The sequence below is a fragment of the Alligator sinensis genome, unplaced genomic scaffold (genome assembly GCF_000455745.1).
Source record: "Alligator sinensis unplaced genomic scaffold, ASM45574v1 scaffold559_2, whole genome shotgun sequence".
NCBI classification, from domain to species: domain Eukaryota; kingdom Metazoa; phylum Chordata; order Crocodylia; family Alligatoridae; genus Alligator; species Alligator sinensis.
This window is the reverse complement of record NW_005842046.1, coordinates 1,329,814-1,353,763: the sequence shown is the minus strand read 5'-3', so window position 1 is coordinate 1,353,763 and position 23,950 is coordinate 1,329,814. Positions and strand designations below refer to the sequence as shown.

The window sequence follows — 23,950 nt, the reverse complement described above, 5'->3', positions numbered from 1 at the left end:
GGGAGGCAGCCCAGCAGGGGCTGCCTCCCGACCCCCACACTTGACTTCCCATCCCCAGCAAAACTCAAAACAGCATCAAACAGTGTAAAAACAGCCTTTCTGTTTCAATAGAACAGAACAGCTGTTTCGACTCGAAATGAAATTCAAGATGAAACACTGTTCCCTCAAACCCTCGAAACTCAAGGTGAAACAGAACCATTTCACACAGGCCTAGTAACGACTTCCTCTCCCTGGTCCAGAAAGGATCCTTGCAGCTGACAGGCGTGACCACAAGAAAGGGCAGGAGAAAGGGTGCTAAAGGAATGTAATATAACTCATCCATTTTCCTTCATGGCCTTTCCCTCCCACTTTTTACATTGGCTTCTCCCAATCTCAGTGAACGAAACTTGCAGCCACTTTCCAGCACTGTTTTTCCCTACCAGTCTTTTGACTCTTGACTCATCTTGTTTTTCCACATTTTCATAGCAAGCAATTGAATTAATCAATAATTCCACTAAAAATATTGCAAGAGATTGAATTTAACACTAATTGATTGCTATGGTTTGGATCAAATTAAGCTTAAGCAGTCTACAGTGTCTTTGTTTTCCGTTTACTGCACCTTATTAAAATACTAAGGAAGTAATGGGGTTGCCAACTCTTGCAATTTTTTTATTGTGAGTTTCTTGATATTTAAGAGCAGTTTTTAAGCACCAGGTGCTGGAATTGAGCAAATTCTATGAGGATTCACCATTCCCCGCCTCCTAAATGCAGCCCGATAATGGCAAATCCTTTGAAACCATGGTAAAAGTCTTCCTCTAAGGTTCTGAGACTAGAAGGCAAAGAAGAAAACCCTAAAATGGAAAAATTTCTGATCTTTCAAAACAACCTAATCTCATCATAGGGGAGACTGAATCTTTTTCCTTTCCCTATGTTTGGAATTGGCAATATTTAGCCTGCTTATAACCATTTTGCCCTCAGATATTCTGAGGCCTGTTATAAAGAATACATGCACTTTGTTATCTCTACTTGTTTTCTTCAAAATAAAAGTGATTGGACTTGAGCTACACAATTGGATTTGTTTAACTTTTGTCCACGGAGAACTATAACAGTTCTCATCTAACGCACTGAAAATAAAGCTGGTTGTTAGCTACACCCCTAAGTGTTTATCCTACAGACCTGTTGGGAAGATACGTTTTATATTGGATGCCCTATAGAAGCAAGTAGAGTGTCAAGCTTATTCCGTGTTCTCTAATATCCCTTTGCAATTAATGGGAATTTGGCATAAGCAAAGAACGCAACAACGGGCTCCAAAGATATAACTCTAATTTCAGATGTAATCTAAACCCCAAACTTTCCAGTTTAGCAGCTTATTTAGCAGCTCTTTCAAATGAACGGACAGTTCTACAGCTGATTTCAGTGGCATTACAACTCTGCTCATATTGCGTAGGCTTATTGAAAAGAAATAGTGCTTCTGAAATGGTTCTTGGAACTAAGATTTCAGTAATGATTTTAGCCCTTTTTCCTCATTCCTGATAATAGTCCTACAATTGGGTAAAATAGCAGAAAACTATTGAGCCTCAGTAAGTAGCAAATCTCACTAGTCTTTTCTTTTTCAAATCGCTTATCCTTTCCAGGTCTCCTAAGATGTATTTCCATTAAACCCCCCTGGCATTCTGAAGAAGCGCTTGCCCCCTCCACATAGTGTTTGGTGGTTGACTCTTGCCAAGAACATGAAGAAGTTATGCAACAGCGGAGCAAGGATGTTGTTCAGATGCAACCTGCCAGGAGTGGAAACCAGTCTCGCAAGTAGACCGGCGTTGCTCACTCAGGTGGGAGCGCATCTAAAAGATGTCACCGCACACACCACACCTCACTGGGGGGGTTTCAGCTTTGTTTTGCCCAGTAAAATATTTCACAAAAGGTCTGGGTGAATGAGCAATACACTAACGGTGGGCATAATGGTTTGAACACATCATACATGCATTAGCAGTTCGGGGATAGCATACTCCTTATGTAACTTTATAATTCCTCCTCAAACATCAGAACCAACCTGCAAGATGAGATCTGGGGCACATTTGGTTATTTTAAACCCCCTATGTAAGTAATTTTTTTATGCCTTGAAGCATGAGGGGTTTTCTCTGCTCCTTGGACTCTTGGCTTCAATGACACCTTGTGGCAATGAGTTCCACAAGTTAAATGTTGCCTTGAAAACATACAAAACAATGCATTATCTTTATGTGGTTTTGGTTAGTTTTGTTCATTTTAACTGATATCTTCTTTCTCTCCTGAGGAGGTAAATAAGAGAGTTTGATGTCTCTTTTCCCCATGGTTAATTATTCTACACGCTATACCTTTAGCACTTTCATTCTTACTCTCCTCCTTGGAAGCCTAAATAGTTCATAACAGGGATTTACAGCTCAAAATGTATTGAGTACCCCTTGCAAGGTATACTTTCCAGTGGGAGACTGCTATGAGTGGGATCTATTCTGCCTCTTTGCAAGCAGCAAAGCAGACATGCTGATAAACGAATCAGTGGGCAGTGAGGGTGTAGGACTTACTGTTTTGTTTTCCAAATCTTTTCCCATTTAATAAAGTGGCTTAATTATGGTGGATCCCATGCTGCCTGCAGAGCTGTATGCTGTCCAAACTTGGGGGCCAGAGGAGCCATAGGGTGAACCTAGGCCCTGATCTATACTGACATATCAGCCTATGGGAGGCTACAAAATGATATATGCTCATTAAATCTATCCTGTTCGACCCAAGAGGCTCCCCTGTACCAAGGGCATTCCAAGTGGTCTGGTTATTTCCTGGCTCTGGAAAGGAGCCCTGAACAAAGACTGCCTGCTTCCTTATTGCAGCCTGTCTAGATGCCCTCGGTTACATGAAGGTGCCAGGTTTCAAAGGGACATTTTGATCGTGAAACTAGCCAGTTGCACCAATGTTTTTTATGCCACAAGTGAGAGCAGGCCTGTTTGATCAGTAATGTAATCTGACTGATGAGAGCATGAAAGGCCAGAAAGGAAACAGCTTTCTCATCGAGATTGTGTCACAGGTCAGTGACTGCAGAGCATTACCATCTGACTGCTTAGCGGCCCGTGTTGGATTAAGTGGAGTGTCTCAGTTCAGTTCCTTGTGGATGGGTGAATGCATTGCAAAAAAACACTGACAAACCTGCTGCCAACTGACCTCACTTCCAAGACAGCCATCAAGGTGTCCAAACCCATGTGAGACCAGACCCTGAACTTTTCTTACACATTGGAAGTCCACCCCCGTGATAAGTTGATGGGTTGTGGCAGGGCAGCACAGAGAGAATTTGTGTTACTTTTGCCTTTACTTGTCTTGTGGTTAAATAGAAAATAATGATTTTTACTGCAGGGCTGAAAGAAAAATGCAAGTCTCTGGCTCTTCCAAGCAGCTTTTTTCTTCTCCTCACATGGTAACTTCTTACATATTCCCACAAGATAGATGGATGATGAGCCCAACTATAGGAGAGTTTGTCACTGTGCTTGGCTTGACTTGCATTGGCTCTACACAGGTGATAAAACATCAGAGAAAAAAGCAATGTTCTTATGCAATTTAGTTTTTCTTCATGCCAACCCCTTGAAAGATTTGAATGCCAGGATCTGAGGGGGAAGTACTTCTGGAAAAAAATATCAGGTACTACTGTCCAAAAAGAGCTATATTTGCTTTCAGAGCTCCTGGCATTTCATTTATCTGCATTTAAATATGACTCTTCTGTGCAAAGTTCCCTGTGTAAAATTCTGTTGACTGGTAGGAAATATTTGGGTTTCTGATTGGGGTTGGGAACTTATGGATCTCTCCAAGAAAAAATAGAGCAGAAATACTGGATATAGATTAGTAGAGATATGCAAAGCATCTTCTACAAGGGCAATTTTATACCTTTTTCTAGAGTCTTATTGCCCTATAGAACAAAAGCTAGAATGTATCTACTTACGACTATAGTTTGTTTAATTTCCATTGAATTCATTCACACTGCTGTCAAACCCTGTTGATTTTTTGACAACTACATTTGATACACCAGTGGTAGTACTAGAAGTACACTGAAAGTCAAATGCCACTTGTGCTGTGGGATGACACAAGAGAGCATCAATTCCTATGTCCTTTAAAGATGATAGAGTGTGTGAAACCTTAATTATTGATGCCCACCACGGTGGAAAGGGGATGTAGCCAGGACCAAACGAGGCTTACGGTTTCAAACAGGGCTAGAATCGAACGGTGTAGAAATGTGTTCATACACAACGGGGAAATCAGCTCTGACCGTCTATCTACAGGTCTGATCGTTCAGAGGGAGAAAGAAAGTTATATTGTTCCCCAGGGTGTTAAGAGGAGGGATGAATGGATGGCAACAGAGGACCCCAGTTGCATAGGCAGTCTACGCAGAGTTCCCTCGGTGACACTTTGGGAGAGACTGCCGCCGCTGGGGAGCAGAACCGAATTGTTAGAGGACAAAAATAGCATTTGTTTGAGTAGCCAGAAGCATTTTCTTTGAGGTAAGGACTCTGCTCAACAGTCACACACTAGTTTCCTGCAGATATTAGTCTCTTGCGGGGAGTGTTCAGCGTAGCTCCAGCTGGTCCTTCAATAGCATACGGTGAAGAGAGGGGTGCTTGCCGAAGCTAAAGGCAGCAGCAGAGGTGGGCAAACTCTGGCGAGATCTCTCTAACTCAGCCACCAAAACCCCCTTAAATCACTGCACCTGGGTGAGATAAAAGAATCTCAGTGGAATCAAGCTGCACTCCCCAAGGACTGAAGACAGGCAAGTCTTGAGTGCATGTCAGGACTGCGGACATGGACACCACTGCTGCAGACACCCAACTGTCTGGGGATGATGGAAGGGGAAGGTTGTAGGGGTGCATTTGTCTGCTGGACAGTTGCAGCAGTGAGTGGGGAAACCAAGTTATCGGACTACTTCCAAAACTAGCAAGGGGAGTGTCTTATTTACCATTCATAAAGACAGATTGAGGTGTGCCACTCCTTTTTTTTCCCTAATCAAGTTTCCTTTGGTCTCTCATATGCTGTAGAGTGTCTATAGAGTCAAATATTACCCATAGTTTTTAAATGAAATTTGGGAATAGTTTTAAAGCAAGTTCTAATGCAGTCATTATTTCTGAAAATGGGAAGGTTTTATTAATTATAGAAGCTGGTCTCTGCGAGGATCTTTTTCTTAAAGCAGCACTTCAGGGACTGACATGCAAACCTCTTGCTGAGCGATGACATTCATTCCAACAGGGTGGATGGGCCTTGAATTTAAACCAGAGGCATGTAGCGGTTGTGCAAACAGAGGAGCAGACAATCTCACATAATCCCCCCCACCTGCTTTTAGCAGGTCATATAGTGGCCCCATCAGACCTGGTGATCTTGCACGGCGATGCAGTAGCTTTCATAAAGCAGCGTTATTGCCTGCTGATGGATTTAGGGCGGATTTAGCACTTCTTTTAAAACTAAAGTTGGAATTCAGGAATATGTTGTTCTTTTATCCCTTTATTCCTCTCTAGCCTCGCTTCTTCGTCCTGCAGAAATACCGGACTCATGGGCCATTAGTCTAAACGACTGCATAAATCCACCTACCTTTTCACAGTAATCGCCTAGGAGTAAAAGTCACTGGGTCAAATTCATCCCATGTCAGGCTGCTGAGCCTGTGAGGATACATCATAAATGAGCCTGGCCCATTGATTTAACTACTATTTTAAAATACATGAGCTGTAATTCTCTCCTTGCAGTGCTGCATGTTACACTGATGTTAGGAGCCAACATTTCTGTTCGTGGAAGGTGTTGGGTCCTGTTGCCTCAGAGCGAAGCTCCTAGATTTCATTCCCACCTCAACAGTGAACTGATGCAGATCAGTCCCTTAAGCTCTCCATGGCCTCTGCTTTTTGCCTGGAGGTATCATGAGCTTCACTAATGTTAGTAACTGCTATTCGGGCTTGAGTTACTTCTAGCTGCGTCCCGAGAGGTGTTTTACCTGGGAAAACAAAGGGGGCTCAGGGACATGAAGGTTCAGGGAGATGAGTTCCTTTCTTCAGCAGATAGCAAAACTCAGCTACAAACAAAGCCTTTCTATTAGGCAGACCTGTTGTTTTTTATACTTTCATAGGTTTCATAGATATTTTTGGGTCAGAAGAAACCTCAGTAGATCATTGAGTCTGCCCCCTGCCCTGGGTAGGAAAGAGCCCTGGGGTCAGATGACCCCAGTCAGGTGCTAGTCCAGTCTCCTCTCAAAGCCCCCTCAGGTAGGGGAGAGCACCACCTCCCTTGGAAGCCCAAACTTTGAAGTTTGCTATAGTGTTTTTGTGGCTGTGATAGCCCAGGGAATATGCAAGAAGTAAGATTTGTTTGCTAGTATCTTTTATTGCACTGACTATGGAGTTGGGAGAGAGATTAGGTAAGCTTTTGGGCACAAAATGCCCTTCCTCAAGTCTGGGAATGAAGTAGATACAGTCCCACCTGAATACCATGGAAAACAATTACTTTTGTTTAAGCCCATTATAGAAGTGGAAATGGTCACTTAATGAAAAGAAGGCCATAAAACTTTGGGGCAAAGGGAAGTTGTTTGAAATCTCTAGAAACCAATGAACAGCAATTGAAATCTATTGCAAAGGTGATCCTCTTCCACGCTCCCTGGTCTTTTGAAACCCCACCCACTGTTGTAATGTGCCTTCATCTTGGCCTGAAGACTAAGTCTCAAAAAACAGTGAACCTTTTACATGAACATGTTTTCAGGACTCAAGTGGGCAAAACAGGACCACGCTTAGAAGCCTAAGGGCCATGGAAACACCTAATAAGTCAAATAGGATCTAGCCTGGACTTCCCCTCTCTCAGAGGTATTCCCAGTTTTTTGTTGCTTCATTGCCATATCTTCACTCAGCCCGAACAGCATTGAATTGCAGGAATAATTATGTTAAAGTAATGGGAAAGTCCAGTCAGTCCCATCGACATCTTTCACCAGGTCCTAGAGGTTTTACCTTCACAAACTTGAAAGCACGTTTCTCTTTGTGTGTCCGACTCTTTTGTGTAGCCTTGCCTTATGGTGGGCTGAACTATTTTGAAGTAACCCTGTTCCCTATACATTGAATAGGACTCCGACAGCCACAGCCTTCAAGTGGCTATGAACATCCCACCGCCCAATATCAAAATGGTAGTGCCATGTGCTTGACGCTGAGCTCAAAATCTCAGGTGTAGCATAAATAATTGCTAGCACAACAGAACATGAGAGGACGTGCCTGCTTCCTATATCCTTCTTTTCCGATTCCTGGGCAGCCTCCCTCCCTCCCCAAACCCTCCTCCCAAAATACGGCCTTGCAGAATTCAAAATGATGCTGGGAGATGGAGAATTGGAAGGAATATGTTCTACCTTTATGGCTGCCGCCCCCACTGGATTCAGGGATATCAGAGTCTACCAGGACACTGCCTTTCACTGTCCTGGATTCGACCTGACCAGACCAGAGAGAAAGATTCAGATAGCCTAACCACCTCTGCCAGTGTTGACTAACTCTTGAATGCCACCTGGAATGTGAGATGTAGGGTTCTGCTCTCAACGCCTACCTTTTACTTTCCTCACCTGTTTTCTCATCTCATCTCTTTCTGTTTAATGAGAGTCTGACGAGCTTTCTTGACAATCTGATGTGATCCCCTGATCGGGTGAGGAAGCTAAGAGTGTGCTGTTGCTATATGATTGGCAGATCCTGAAGTGATTGAGAAGACCATGTGCCATGGTTGTGTTTGTCTGCTAGCCATGTTGCAAGTCAAAAGACAGCGGTTGCATTTTCTTAACTTCTACTGGTGTTTTCTGTCCCCTGTTATGTTTTGTCTTGAAGGGAGCAGGATCAGACTTGAACAGCAGAAGGCACAAGAGCAGCCCCATTGCAATTCACATCTCCTTTCCCATAAAGAACAGTTATCACCATGGTTAATACCACTGACAAACAATTCTTTCTTTATAAAAGCTTTCTCCACTGAAAGAGAAGGCACGTAAAAGAAATTGCTCAAGTGAAAACCTTACTACTTTACATTATACATGCATTGGTTGTTCTTCCTTTTTCTGTATCTTTCATTAAGTTTAAATAGATTTTTAATGGTGGTTTATTGCCTCGGGACTAAGGAGGGCAAGGCCTCTGTATTCAAAATTCCACATGATACTTAACTATTTAGCATTGCATTGTGCTTGGGTCTTGTTGAGTCTCTGGCACCCAGTTATTCCACTGAAATTAATATGCTGCAACGAGTTAATCATCTAAGTTATAAGATGAGAAACAATGGGAGACTGTACCAGGCAGATGAGGGAGCATAGGAAATAATGACATTTATAATAAGTCTAGTAAATAATGGTCTCACTTTAATGCTAAGCTTTTGACTGAGGACTGTCATGTGCAATACTAGGCAAGCTTATTGCAGTCTCTTTGTAGCTTTTGCACAATCTAAGATGCCCACTGCAGCAATTAACATTGAATTCACTAATCCATTTAATGTAGAAATAATTGGGGATATGAATATAAGCTGACTGCTTTGAATAGATCGTATCTGGTCTGAGGTTTTATTACTGGGCCCTGCTGGAAAAACAAACAGTGCTTTCAAAATCACTTGGCATAATGCAGAGAAAACAGAAGAACAAATCTTAGATACCACCTATCAAAATTGTGAGCTTTCACCTCCACTCCGCAACACATTTATTTTCACAGGTGATTTTAAAGATATATTTTGCATTCGTTGTTGAAAGAGACTTTTATTACTCCTGTGAAAAATGGTTTGTTTCTGCAGTTTTCATATTGATCTTTTGTCAGATGACATTTTTTTAAATGAAATTGTTTCCTTTACTGTTTCTGACAAACCTAATTTCCTATTAATGGAAGCAAGAGAGCGAACAAATACTTGAACAGACTCTGCCATGCCTGAGAGGCCCCTAAATAAGACCACTTTTTTTTTCTTTTTTAATTGATCTGTAGAAGTTTGATTATCATATTAATTGTGAAACAACTTGAGTGTTGAAATTACTGTACTTCCTTGAGAGACCTTACAATATCATCCCAAAGGCTAGATTTTATTTTTCTCCATCAATACCTTTTTATGATAACTTAACACATTGAAAAGAACTGCACAAACATTTCTGTATGGGTCAATTTTCTGAGTATTTTACAGCAGAACAGAATAGTAATACTTTTTTGTACCTTTCATTACAGGGTTAAGGATCATTTTATAAACAAAAGTTAGGCTTGGAAATATATCTTTATGTATTTTGGGGTTAGAGCTACTTTGTTCTTGTATAAGTGTATCAAATCTAGTATAAAGTGCAGTATCTCATGACCCCCTTTACTCTTAGTTATAGCCAGTGGTGCCCACCTTTTGCTCAACAGCCTAGTGGTAGGATACCTTTGCTGGGAAGTGAGAGATCTGGGTTCTAGGCCTTCCTCAGCCTAAAGAGACTCAAGCTTACATCTCTCATTTCCCAGAAAATTGTCCTATAAAAGGCAGATGATTGGCTTGAGGACACGCAGTAATGACCCAGGATCTCTTGCTTTTAATGCCTGAAATATATCCTCACTAGCGATCAGAATAGTATCTTTGACAATCACAGAATCATGGAAAATTAGAGTTGAAAGGGACCTCGGAGGTCACGTCTAGTCCAACCCCCTGCTCAAAGCAGGACCAGCCCCAACTATATCATCCCAGGCAGGACTTTGTCTACTGGGGTCTTAAAAACCTCCAAGGATGGAGACTCCACCAACTCTCTGGGCAACCTGTTCCAGTGCTTTACTACCCTCCTGGTGAGAAGGTTTATCCTAATATCTAACCTAAAATTGCCTTGCTTAAACTTGAGCCCATTGCTCCTTGTCCTATCATCTTTCCCCACTGATGACAGTCCAGCTCCATCCTCTCTGGAACCACCCCTCCCTCAGCCTTTCCTCAGAGGTCACATGCCCCAACCCCCTAACCATTTTTGTTGCCTTCTGATAGACTCTCTCCAATTTGTCCGCATCCTTTCCGTAGTGGGGAGCCCAAAACTGAACACAGTACTCCAGGTGTGGACTTATTAGTGCTGAATACAGGGGAATAATCACGTGCCATGATCTGATGGCAACACTCCTACCAGTGCAGCCCAGGATGCTGTTAGCCTTCTTGGCAACAAGAGCACTCGGTTGGCTCATATTCAGTGTATTGTCCACTGAACCCCCAGGTCCTTTTCTGCAGAGCTGCTGCTTAGCCAGTCGGTGCCCAGCCTGTAGCAGTGAATGGGATTTTTCCCTCCTAAGTGCATGACTGCACTTGTCCTTGTTGAACCTCATAAGATTTCTTTTGGCTCAATCCTCCAATTTGTCTAGGTCACTCTGAATCCTAGCCCTACCCTCCAGCATATCTACTACTCCCCCCAGCTTGGTGTCATCTGCAGACTTGCTGAGGGTGCACTCTATGTCATCTTCCAGGTCGTTGATGAAGACACTGAACAAAACTGGTCCCAGGACCGACCCCTGGGGCACTCTACTTGATACCGGCTGCCAACTAGACCCCAGCCCATTGATACTACTCTCTGAGCCTGATGATCCACCAAGTTTCTATCCACTTTACAATCCATTCATCCAACCCGTACTTCCTTAGCTTACTTGCAAGAATGTTGTGGGAGACCGTATCAAAAGCCTTGATGAAGTGAAGGCATATTACATCCTCTGGTCTTCCTGCATCCACAGAGCCAGTCATCTCATTATAGAAGTCAATCAGGTCAGGCATGCCTTGCTCTTGGTGAATCCATGCTGACTGTTCTTAATCACCTTCTTTTTTTCCAAGTGCTTAGAAATACATTCCTTGAGGATCTGCTCCATGATTTTTCCAGGAACTGAGGTTAGGTTGAGTGGTCTGTAGTTCCCTGGATCCTCCTTCAGTGTCCTAGTGTCTCTCAACTGGTGGTCAGATCCAAGAATGGAGTTAGCCAGTTGGCAAAGTCTAGAAACTGCCCATGCTATTTTGCACGTTAACATGGCTAAGACTTTATAAGCCTAAAACACCAATTACTCTCTTGGATTAAGCCAAAGGGAACTTCCTCTTAACTAACATTGCTTTTCTTGCCTTAATTAATGATGTTATACATTTTGTAGCAGTAAACACTTGGTCTGCCAGTTACTAAAGTCTGCAATGTAGCTGTTCATTTACTGAAAAAGCAGTCAAGTGATTTGATCTGAATTCCCAGCTCTGAGCCAGAACTTTCTGTAGGAAAAAAACCTCATTGTGTCTCCAGTCTTTATCTGTAAAACGAAACAATTATTTAATAGAGGGGTTGTGCGTACCTTTAGAATACCTCTCAGGCACGCAGATAGGGATCAATAGCACTCACATAAGTATTACAGATAATCTCTAATAGATTTCCAGTAAGGGCTTCATGTACATACCTTTTGTGTACCTAATACAGGACGCGTTGTGTTAAAGAACCTGTAATTAATGTATATTGATTCACACAGCTCCGAAGGTAGTGCAACGGCTAATCAATCCAAATGCCTTTATAGACAATAACTCAGTCAATGGGTGACCCAATTGAGCACTAACAATGAGAAATGAGGACTCCCTGCTTTTGTGAACTATTAGCTGTATTATCTAATGTCTAACTGATTATCATTTTTTATTTGCTGATGCATTCCCTAAATACTCATATACTTCACAAAATAAGAAGCAGTTTCAGCCAAGCAAGCCTTTGCATATATTAGCAAGATCTCGGAGAGCTGATAAAGTTTAAGGTAATTTGTCTTCCGTTTTTAAACTGGCAGCTATGTTATCCTACTTAAATTTTCTTTTTTTCCAAGTGAATGGAAGAGTTGCACCATGAGCGGCAACACATCAGGAGACCTGGGACTATCACAGAGGGTGGTAGAAATTAATAGTTCCACATACAAAGCATCCTAATTCTGCTTTCACACTGGTGTAACTCCATGAAAGTCAATGGAGCTCATCTAAGGTGCAAATAAAATAAGAGAAAAAATAATAATAAATGTTGAAGACGCACACACTGACTAGAGTTGGTTAAAAGCTTCCTACCAAATGCCTGCACCAAAAAAATTTCCATGTTTTAAGCTCTTTGAGTAGGAACATGCATTTCTCCAGGGACAAGTAGCAGTGGCTGTGCCACTCACTGCTACTTGTCCTCGGGAAACACCCATGCCACGGGCACTCTTGTGCCTTGTTGCCCCAGGTGGGGTAGGGAAGGCTGGGGCCAGCAAGTGTGCTGGCCTCTGCAGCCTAACTGGGGTCCTGGGGGCCTTTGGGAGCTGCAGACACAGCGTTCCTGCTGCAGGGAGCCTGGCCGGCAGCTGGAGCTTGGCTCTGGGCAGCCAGGATCTGGTTTTGGTTGGCGTGTGCTGCCATCATGTGCACCACCCTGTGTTTTTTAAGGCCAAGTAGCAGCACGGGGAACACTGCATGTGCGGCAGGTGTGGTACATGGTGTGGCAGATGTGGTGCCACATACTGCACAACTGTGCTTGTCTGGACGCACCCATTGGGGTTTTGCTAATCTCCCTCAAAACATTTCTGTTTGGGTTTATGCCGAAAGCCCCAAAGCTTTCACAGGGAAAACGTCATTTCCCAAGTCCTGTGAGCAATACCACAAATGCATTCAACTGTTTTCAGCGTGCTGTTATGTATAGCCAGGCTAAAAGTACTTTGCTGGTAGTGGAGTGCCCACAGCTGTACTCCAAATGTAGATGCAGCTCATATCATACTTCTTTGCAGTGCTATATTAAAACTACCTGACACAAGCCAGAGGCTTTACATAGTAAAAGCACAGATTTGCTGGTCAAGCTGTTGGCAAGGGATCATATTGCTTTACCCTATTTTACCTGTGGCGAGCTAGGGTGCTGTGCTTGTAGTCGTGTGCCAGGATTGCCTGTGTAGTTTTAGTAATAGGTTAGGCAAGAATTTGCTTGGGACTGTTTGAATAGGGATGATCCAGCCTCAGGCAAGGGGTTGGACTAGATCAGTGGTGCTTCACCTTTTGGTGCCGCGGCCTAATGAATGGTGTGAGCCAGTCTGCAGGCTGGATCAGGGTCTGTGCTGCCTTAGCTTGACCCTGCACCACATTCAGCCAGCCCCTGTGTGCCTAGATCAGGTCCTGGACCACCTCTGTGCACTGATCTACTGTGCTATCCAGCCCCCATTGTTGAGCCCCAGCTCAAGTCTGGGATCGTGCCCGGTATGCAAAAGCAAATAAAGATACCAGGGGTGAAAGTATAAAGAAGATTTATTGCTAGCAATACAAGGTGCAAGCGGAATAATTTCACGTAACAAGCACACAGATTCTTAATTCTAAGCATCTTTTATACAGGACTATTGGACCTTCATAAGCATTCTTGTTTGCTAATTGGTTATAAGGGAGTGACGCAAGGAGTTCTTTACTGAGCATGTCTCTATACCTGTGTTTTAGCTATGTATCTCATTTACATACATGTATGTTTCATTAGCATACTTTCTCCCCACCTAGGGGTGTGATTTTTAATATTTAAATTAGCTCTTTGCCCTAGTCCTCTGATTCTGCTTTTGTTTTCAAGCATCCTTTATCTAAGACTGTCTCCTCCTTATCATTGCAGATGGGCATTAGTTACATAACAGAGACTTTTGCTTGGGCTTTGTATAGTGGTTTCTAGGTCAAACCTGACACCATGGCTCTGGAAATGTGGTAGCAGGGGAACGGGAATTGCTGCCACTGCTCCCCTGCTGCCAAATTTTCGGATCCATGGGGCCTCTGCAGGCCAAATGGCTTAGCTCTGCAGGCCAACTGTAGCCTATAGGTTGGAGACTGAGCACCCCTCAACTAGATGATCTTGAGAGGTCTCTTCCAGTCCTACTTTTCTATGTTTCGATGATCGATAGCAACAGAGGTTTATAGTATAGATTTGGCATAAGACTAGTGCATAAAGCTGCTAACATCTGTACACCACTTTGATGCATGTTCTAGGTCCTTTCTATTCAGCTCCTCCCCCATTTGATAGGACTACTTCGAGGGGAATACCGAGTTCCCGAAACTTTTTCTCCTTTCCAGAACAGACGGACACTGTCATCACTCCATAGCCATAGGAAGAGAGAGATCCAGGACTGTCTCCTTCTTGCTAAAGATGTGCTGCTTTTTATGTTTGCTGTTTTCTATATGCTTCTATATCTGTACTTGGAAGTTGCTTCTGTACCTGTACTTCCTTAGCTTGGAAGTTATGGAGTATTTGTATGCCAGGGTTTCAGCAACTGCACATACACTGGTTATATCAGGTAGTATTCTGAGGGGCCAAGACCCCAGAGAAGCAAAGACAGCTCAGCTGCTAAATGCATCTGGTTGGTTCATAGCAGAGGATTGCAAAAGGCAGAGACAGAAAAAACCCAAGAGACCAAGAGTTAAACTTCAGCCTGAAGGAGACAAGCGCAACACCACCAGCAAGAAGAACGCTCTGAAATGGCCAAGAAGGAAGGAGAGCTTCTGCCCACCTATTTCTTTGTGATGGTCTTTAAATGAATTCAGGGCAAACCACAATAATTTTGCTGCAGAACCACTGTCCTGCTGTCATGAAATATTCTCTCAATGTTTTGTTGTTTGGTCAGTCTTATTGATCCCCCAGTCTTCTCCACAGGCTGGGTCTGCAGAAAGCCCATGCTGCCTGGCTATGGTGCGACCCCTTAAAAATGGGCTTTGACCAAATACGTGTCCGCTGCTGGATTTTAAATTGGAGCACAAGTATTTCCTTGATGTCAGGGCAGCGTCCTCAGCTTCCCCCGGCTGCGTATCTGAACAAAGTGCATTTTGATTAGTTAAAGAGCATTTCCAATTCCTGGAAAGAAAATCAGGGAGTTTTAGAGATGTATTGAGCATGAGGAGAGGGGGAGAGAAAGTATTCAGATGCACATCTTTACTTGGCAACTTTATAAGAACAGCCTTAACTTAATTATAGAGTGAGTGGGCCCCAGCAAAAGGGGGAGGTTTCTGAAAGCTGTGAAGGAGTGAAAAATCTTAGAAAGGGTAGGCAGGAAAAAAAAAAGATTTGTTTTTCCTCCCTTGCTAATAATTCATTTCAGCGTTAATGAAATATCACACATAATATCAGATGGCTGTGTAGTCCACAACATATCAATAATTGGAGCCGAGGGAGCACGATTTGACAACATGGGATTGCTTGCCTAAGGCCTGATAGTCATTTGAGCGGCCTCCTTAGACTTTGAAGAGTTCTCCTCTGTTTCTAGCTCACCCGATGGCTTTTGATCAGGAGTGGGTTTTGCGGGGGAAAAAACAACTTGATGCCTCTCTTGTAGCAATGGGAAGCCAGTGCATCTTTGAGTCGACTCCTTTCTTACTTTCCAGACGGGAGACAGCTAGAGGCACTGAAGAGACAGATCTCAGTTGTGCGGTGTATCTTGCTAACCACAAGCCATAATCAAGAAAAATAATCTCGGCTTTAAACTTAATAACAGTAGCTTCATATATATGACTACTTAAATCATTTTTACTGTTGTTCTCTATTGCAGGCTTCATTGTCCATTTTGGCTCAATCCATGATCATGTTTTAAGTGGGTAGTTCAACAACAGATCTGCAGCTGATTCTTAGGGCATATTTGTGGTGCCAATTGCTATACTGCAGATATAACTAATCCCTTCTTTAGCCACCATGTGCTAATTACCTGAGAAAACAATTTCACACTTTATTGAAAGAGGAACAAGGAATTAGTTTTATATCACATTAAAGAAAAAGTGCATGGGTGGGGGAGGAGTGACTAATTGGCCACTAAATGGGCCAAATTCATCCCTGGCATTAGTCTAGTGGCATTATGCAGCCGCATGAGACATTAGCATAGAAAGGACCCTCTTAACTTTTGTGATCTAGAAAAGTGGCACGAAGGACTGAGCAAGCCCAAAGGGTCGCTCTGGCAGCTTTAATTACAGAGCATCCTCCTTTTTTTTATGTACACTGTGGTTGCTGCAACGTTTGCTTTACAGCAATGCCGACATCTTCCTAACTAGTCCTGGTCTCCTTTTGTGCTAGTGACAGTAAAACACACAGTCGGAAATCCTCTACCTCTAAAATAAAGAAGCTGGGGTAAGGAGAGCGAACAAAGAAACAAACAAAAGATGACTTTCAGGTCAGCCAGGGAAGTGTGTCTCCTGCCCCCTCCAACATTTGGATCCACGTACATCTCCAGAACTTAGAGCGGGTAGAATAATTGAGAAAGACGTAGCAAAGATTCACCTCTACCAAATGAAAGGAAAAGTGTATTTCCTTTTAAATACAATGACAAATAGAGCTTCCAGAAGATTTCTGACCAAGAAGTTTTGTCTGAGAAAACATAGCGGTGCTCGCTTCTACCTTGGGGGTCTTCAAAAGGAGGCTAGAGAATCACCTAGCCGGGGTCATTTGATCCCAGCATTCACAGGAGGTTGGACTTGATCTGCTCAGGTCCTTTCCGACCCTAACAACTATAGGGTTGGCTGGCTTGCTTTCTGTTTTCTGCTTTTCAATGGGAAAATTCTGGGGAGAAAAACAAAAAACCTCCCCAGATGTTGATTTTTTGTTTTTGTTTTGAGCTTATTGCACTCATTCTTTTTCACTTTCTATTCCACAAAAATTGTCAGTATTTGATTTTGTCCCATGTAGGGATGAAAAGAAGTTGTTAGAACAACAGCATTGTGAATGACCTAGCAACTCTATTTTCCCAACAGCTCCTGTGGTCAGAATCAGAAAGAGACCCATCCCTAATTCCTGTGATGCCCAAGCAACTTAAATTTATTCAAAATACCCCATACTTTTGCACACAAAAGGATTTAGGGTAACTAAATAGCACAATGCAGTGCTACGCAGAGGTACCCGGCAAGGTTAGATCTCCGAAGCAGCGCATCTGCACTAGCGTGGTGTTTGACTTTGGCTAATTCCAGCCTGTGTTGGCACAGCAGCAGGTTGATGCATTAAGCGAAGCTGGGGGGATCCCCAAAAGGCCAGGTGTCCCTGTCATGCTTATAACCACTGTTGAAAATTAAGATCCCCCTGCTATTTATTCCAGCATGCTCTCAGGCTCTCTGCCTTGGAAGGCACCAAAACATGACTCTACCTCATCTGTTTTACCTAACTGCTGGGCACAGGTGTATGCAAAATGGAAATGAAGGGGTGGGGCTTGTTTGGGGGCCGATATTTTTGCCTGCATAAACATGGTCTAAGAGTAAGAACTACAGTTGGGGCAGATACTGTACTGTAAATCGTACTGGGCCACTAAAATCAATAGATATAGGCAGATTTAAATCAGCACTGGAGGGGGAACTACTATGGTTAATGGAGCACAAGCTCTGGCTTGTTGAAAAGGCCTACCTGCAAGCTCTGCCAATGAGAGCTTTTGCCATTCGAGGAATAGGGCATTTCATTGGTTGAGCTTACAATTGGGTCAGGTGTGGATTGCTATGGCACAGAAGAAGTGGCCAAAAGATGCTGATACACCTTTATGGGGTGAATGTGACCTACCTACAAGCCATAAAATATCATGTCCTGTACTTAGAGATATGTCTTTATGAGAAACTGCTTGAAAAATAAACCTACAAATTGGATTTGAAGCCCCAAATCCAAGTAAAATATGAATCCATTATTTATTTCTTGAACCATCAGACAACCAATGACCATATACAAATGTCTGCTGTGAACCTGAATTTGTATTTCTGCCATTGCTTAATCTCCATCCGTTCTCCCCATCTAAGGGCAATCAGATGCGTTTCCACTCAGTATTTTGAAAGTCAGTTTTATTTAAAATCTTAAGCAAAAAGATCTTTTTAAAAAAAGGGACAACATAACTCCTAGGGCAATGTGTGGGTTGTCAGACTTTTACTTGTAATTTACTGCAGTGTTGTTAATTATTTTTGTTGCCACATTTACCAGCTGATATTAATTTTCAAATTTGTTTTATAATTACCAAGTGAAGCAACCATTTGCCCGATAATATACAGAACATGGAAAGCTATTTAGCTGAAAACAGTAACAGAAATACTGTATTCCTTTTCTTTTTTTAATTAGGCCAAAAAAAAAAAACCCACAACAAAACAAAAACCCTGTGCAGAACATAAAGCAATTAATTCTGGCTGAGAAACAGAGAGCTGAGATGTTTAATGATTCTGGTAGTTATTCAAGGAGGAAACACATGAAGTTGACGGGGGGGGCTGAAAGTATACAGAGATTATGTTCATATTAATAGGGAAGATAATTAAAAGGAGCGTAAGGTGGCATTAGAAGCCAGAGGGGGAGAAAGACTGGCAGAAGTTGTGAAAAGATGCGTCACGTTTTATTGAGCTGTAGATTTTTTAACATTACGGGCCAGGTTCTCCTTCTGTAGCCTTAAAGGGGGTATAAATTGTCTTTAATTGGGAACAGTCCTGGGAAGGGAGAGTCCCCAGAGAGAACAGGGCCAACACGGTCGGTTTATACAGCCTTCAGTGGTGGTCTCGATGCCTGCCGGGAGAGGAGGCCCAGAGTAAATCCTGCTCTGGTTCTGTTCAGCTACTGATCAGGGCTGCTGCCAGCTGGTCCATGCTGGAGCAACGCGGAGGCTGCTGTGACTTACCCTCAAGCTCAGCACGTAATCAACTCTTTCCTAGAGAACAAAAGCTGACTCCGTGTCTCCCTTCTCACCCCTTCCTTTGGGAAACACACCTGGGAGTGGTAGGTAGATGAGTGGAAATGCATTTGTTCCCAGGACTTTGGATTTTGCAGTTAAAGTAACGTGATGGATTTCTGTTTCGCATCACAAGACCCACAAGTAATAAGACAGCTGTGTCTCAGCCTAACTCATTCCTGTTGCTACTAAAGAATCTCTCCTACTCCTATGGGTCATGATTATTACTAAAAAGCTCATTAGAGCTGGTAGAAATGTTTTTTTGCAGACAATATTTCAATTTGCTAGAAACTGCTTTCTGTGATGCCCGTAGGAAGTAGCAAGCTGATACTAACTAGCTGAACTGATTATGATTTTTATTTGTATTTATATTCAAATGAAATGTCACGGCTGTTTCAATTATGGGAAAGATTGCCAAAATCCTACAAAATATCTTACTGGTTTTTAAAGTGGAACATTTTTTTACCTATTTTATATTCTGTGCAGGTAGTGGGGAGGGGGAGGCTAGTGTCCATCCAGCCCCTCCATTGTGCAACAGAATTAGAAAAGAGAATAAATAAAATTAAAGAAAAGAAAAACTTAAATTTTAAGAAGTTTCATTTTGTTGGCTCATGGAAAAGGAAAATCTTAGAAACCTTTGCAACATTTTTTTCCTGGTTTCCAAAAGTCACTTTTTTGATTAAAAGAGATTTTACAAATAATATTGGCCTGCTCTGCAGATCCACGTTTCAAAGATTTGAAACCTTCAAGCCTGCAAATGTGTGATTGAAGCTCTGAATTGATGGACATAAATAGTCATCTGCAAACCCACTCTAGTTTGTAAGGCCTTTGCAAAGTGCACCATCTCCTCTGAAGTGGTGTGTCAGATAATGGGGGGACTCTATGTATGTTTTTGTCACGCTAGTGCAAACAGTAAGTCATTGTAATGGTAAATGCATCAGGACTGTGTAGCAAGGAAGTGCGCAGTTGCCTGTGGGCTTGTACACTACTTGTTTCTCCTCCTCAGATTGATATATTATGGCCAGATTGGGTGATATAATGGTCCTATCTGGCCTCCTGTATTCAATTATCCATGTGCTGTGTCCCATAACTGTCAATCAGTCAACTAGCAGCAATCCCTGCTATCAGCTTACTATGAATTGGTCTTTTTAGCTCAGTAACAGGAGCCCACTATTTTGCTTCTTCCACATTCCAGGTTGGGGGTCAGGAAATTAAAAGTTAGGTGTTGCAATGCTCAGTGTTGTGGTACCCAAATCCCTTTTTGAATAAGGCCTTTCATAGGGAGTCTGCATCCACATTAAATTCATCTCAAGATAAACTTGATCACCTGTTACAGATTTATGTCCTTATGAGCAGCGATAGCAGGTGAGAATCTATGTAAGAGTATTAACAGCATCACTTTTATTTATTTTTACAAGATTGTCAGCCCAGGAATGCTGATTAATGATCTCTGCTGTCATTCACAGCAAACACTCAAGGCTCCCTCCAGAAGGTTTGCTGTGGACTTTGCTTGGTACAGCTCCAGGCCTCAGAAATGTGTGTGATAAGCTTTATAGGAAGCCATGAGCTGTCTCTCAACTCTAACCGTAAGTTAGAGTCTGCTGATAACTATTCGCATGCAGAGGTTTCAGCCTTCTCATCCATAATGCTGGCCCATTACAATTTAAGGGAAAGTCTCCAGTATCTTGCTTACAGTAGCAGTACTCTTTATATCTCTTTGTAATCTTCCAGATGGAGGCTCTGAAATAGGACCTCTAATTGCCAACTTTATTTTCCAAAACGTTTCACAAATGAGTCCAAGTGAGAAATCTTCTGTGGACAGACTCTTTGATTAAATAACCTCAGAACAGACCCAGTTCAAAACTCAGATCATGTTGCTAGCTGCTCAATGGTTCTTTGAGCGTCTTCTTTGTGCGGTTTCAACCCATTGGGCGGTGGAACCTGGCACCATTTCCTTTTATTTTGTTGCATTAGTGCTAGCTATAAGAAACAGAGGTGGAGAGTTTCAGTCAGTTTGTTCCTTTTCAGGAGCTGCTAGGGTCCCTCCCCCTCTCTGCATCATTTATATTCAGGTGGTCGAGAGAACACCGGTAGAGGTGTAAAGACAAGGCCATGTTTTCTAATTAACCATTGAGCAGCTAGCAACATGATCTGAGTTTTTAACTAGATCTGTTCTGAGGTTATTTAATCAAAGAGTCTGTCCACCGAAAGCATGATTAATGTGTTACAGGAATATTATGGGATCTTACGGAAACTGAAAAGAGTACAAAGCAACTAGAATGAGAGGAGAACCAAAGATCAAATAAATCCCATAATGAACTGAAGGGCATGACGTAATGGAGGGAAACACTGCACAAGACGCAAGCTCGGTTTCAGAACACAAAACAGAATCAGGGCTTGGCATTAAAAAAAGGTTGCCCTGCAGGGCTAAGCTGGAAGAAGTTACAAGATGAGCTTTGAGCTGGAGGATGCTAAGATTCAAATCGAATTGGTTCTCGTGCCAACTGGTTGATTCCACAGAATAATTCGCCTGATGATCACGGAGTGATGTGAATGAGTGGTGTGCGTGATTTTAAAGAAGTGTGACTAACTAAGGGCGGCACAGCCAAGAACTTCAAATTCTAGCGGGGTTCCCCCATCGACATGACAAAGGTACGCAGGCCATGGCAGAGGACCCCTTTAGACTATGAAGACTTCTAGCTGTGCCCCCTTAAGGCTATCGAAAGTGGGAGACAAGGAAAAGAAGTCGTTCCAGGCCGGGCAGCTGTAGAGGAAGAGGTTCCTGGCTGGAGAGTGCTGCTGGACAGCTCCCGGGAAAGGTCAAGATGTCCCTGGAAGGGACAGCGGAGAGGCTGCAGGTGAGGGCCTGTGGCTGGCCGCAAGGACCAGGGGTGTCAGAGACAAACATGCAGCAGTGAAGGAAGGTGGAAAAGAGAAGGCAGAGACAGGGCGGGAGGTGAAGGCTTCCAGAGGGAGTGAGGCTGGAAGTGGTCATATAGACCTATGAGGGGACAAGGCTTCCTGGCTTGTCCCCCTTGCCATTCAAGGCTCTGGGCAGAGACCCAGGGGAGCAGGACGAACCATGGTGCCAGATGGGATATCTGTTTAGGGTATAGTGGGGACTTTCCCTGTGCATCAGGCGAGAGACTACCGGGAGTTCCTGTGTAGAGTGGAGACTACAGGGGTGGAAGCACCCACCTCCTGACCTATCACAATGATCCAGAAGCAGGAAAGGGCAAAACTCAGTGAATACCTTCTCTGCAAATTGTTCAATCGTCTCTCAGATACAGGTGCATATATACAATATATAGGGGTGTGTGTGTGTGTGTGTATATATAGGTGTATATAGATAGATAGATAGATAGATAGATATAGGTGTATATATATAGGTATATATATAGGGGGTGCGTATGTATATGTGTGTGTGTATAGGTGTATATATACTATATACACAGTATATACACATTACTCAATATAGAGTCCCTCTTTCAAATATTAAATTGCATTTCTCCCACTTATTATCCACTTAATTATGAATCCTTAACTTCTAACAGAAGCCCCCCCTCCCTTGTCTTCTTAATCAATGTGTTAGTTAAAATGAAACCTTTGGCTATTACTATTACTTTTGAAAAATGTTTCTTTCTGTTAATAGCAAAAACACTTTTAGCAAGACTATTGCTTAACAGAATTTAATGCATGTTCCTCAATTAAGGTCTGTGCTATTAGAAATGTTCAGATGCATTCCTAACTCTTAGATGAAAAGGAATATGTTAAATATTAGGCATAATACGTTGTAGCATTATGGATTTTTACATAATGGATGGTGCGCTGTCACAGGCAATGTTCATAACTAGCTTGCCTCAGGTATGAGATAAATGGAGATTGTTATCTGATAAGGAGGGGGGGCCTTTTTTTTTTGGAAGAAAACAACTTCATTTGATTAGAAAATCTTTTTTATTTAAATTGGTTCCTTTACTAGGAATTAGGCTAAGACATTTCTGAAGTGGTTGAATTCTGTGGAGTCCCTCTTGCTCAAGTCTGTTGCATGGCCTTCATAAAACCCTGTGTTAAGTCAAATTAAATTGAAATAAGGCGATGTTGTATAAGGTGGGGTATAGTTGTCACTTAAGTTCATTAAATGATTATGAATAATATACTTTTCGTGGCTAGGTCAGAGGTCTGGGGTGGGGAATATTAAATGTATGAGAACTGTAGGGAGGGAACTGGGGGACTGGGAAATGGGGCTTATTTAGTCTAGAGAAGAGAAGACTGTAGGGGGACTGTAGCAGCCTTCAACTGGGGGGGTTTGAAAGAGGATGGAGCTGGGCTCTTCTCAGTGGTGGCAGATGGCAGAACAAGGAGCAATGGTCTCAAGTTGCAGCAAGGGAAGTTTAGCTTACATATTAGGAAGAACTTTCTCACTAGGAGAGTAGTAAAACACCGGAACAGGTTGAGGCAGTGGACTTCCCATCCTTGGAGGTTTTATGATCTGGGTAGACAGATCTTTGGCTGGGATGATCTAGTTGGAGATGGTCTTGCTTTGAGCAGCGGGTTGATCCAAATGTGACCTCCTGAGGTCCCTTCCAGCCCTCATTTTCTCTGATTCTATGATAATAGGCATCAAATGAACTAAAGGCTTCATAGAAGATTAGCCTAGTAAGAGGTCTTTCGTTGTATAACAGCTCAGCAAAACTCTCCAGAGGAATGGTAACTAAAGGGAAGTGGACAGTGACTTTGTACCTGGGCCAAATGCTGGACTGGAATGGTGGCCAGGGAGGGGGATCTTGTCCACACTTGGTCTCATTTGTCAGCTGCTGCTAGAGTATCGCAGCAAGGTCTCTGGCCTGGCTCCATTGTTCTCTTGGTTAAAGCATGCTGTCTCCCACCTCGCCCCAGAGGGGAAGTTTTAGGGCATCTCTGCAGAGCACGGTTGTGCGTAGGGAATGCACACTCCCTTAGCCTGCTGCAGCAGCCGTGTGCAACTGAACCCCTCTGATGAGAGCATCCTCCATGGCTGTGGGTTGAAGAGCTGGGTCCCAATTCAGTTACCTCTTCAGGTTCTAAGGAGGTGAGGTGCAGCAGGGAGACAGCGGCAAAGGAAAGGTGTGGATATTTTAAATGCTTATCACTACCATAGCAAAGTCCTTTCTTTGTAGTGTGAGAGTGGTGCACATGGAAGCAGGTAAAACTAACAGGTAATTTACTTCCCAAAAAACACATTAGAAAAATCAAGACAAACAGTTCACTAGTCTCCCAAAGTTGGTCAAATAAATGATGAAAAAAAAATGATAAAAAGCGACTGAAAATATCCCCTTGTACACATGGTGCTAACTCTCCCGCAACTAAATTAATGTATT

General features: G+C 42.8%; 1 long non-coding RNA gene across 1 annotated transcript in view; it reads left to right on the top strand.

Annotated features, from left to right (window-relative positions):
* LOC112550173 overlaps positions 1-23,950 on the top strand; it is a 61,440-nt gene that overhangs the window by 1,453 nt on the left and 36,037 nt on the right. The window contains exon 2 of the long non-coding RNA XR_003093847.1: positions 1,614-1,808. This is a non-coding gene — a long non-coding RNA (uncharacterized LOC112550173). The remainder of the gene's footprint in view (positions 1-1,613; positions 1,809-23,950) is intronic.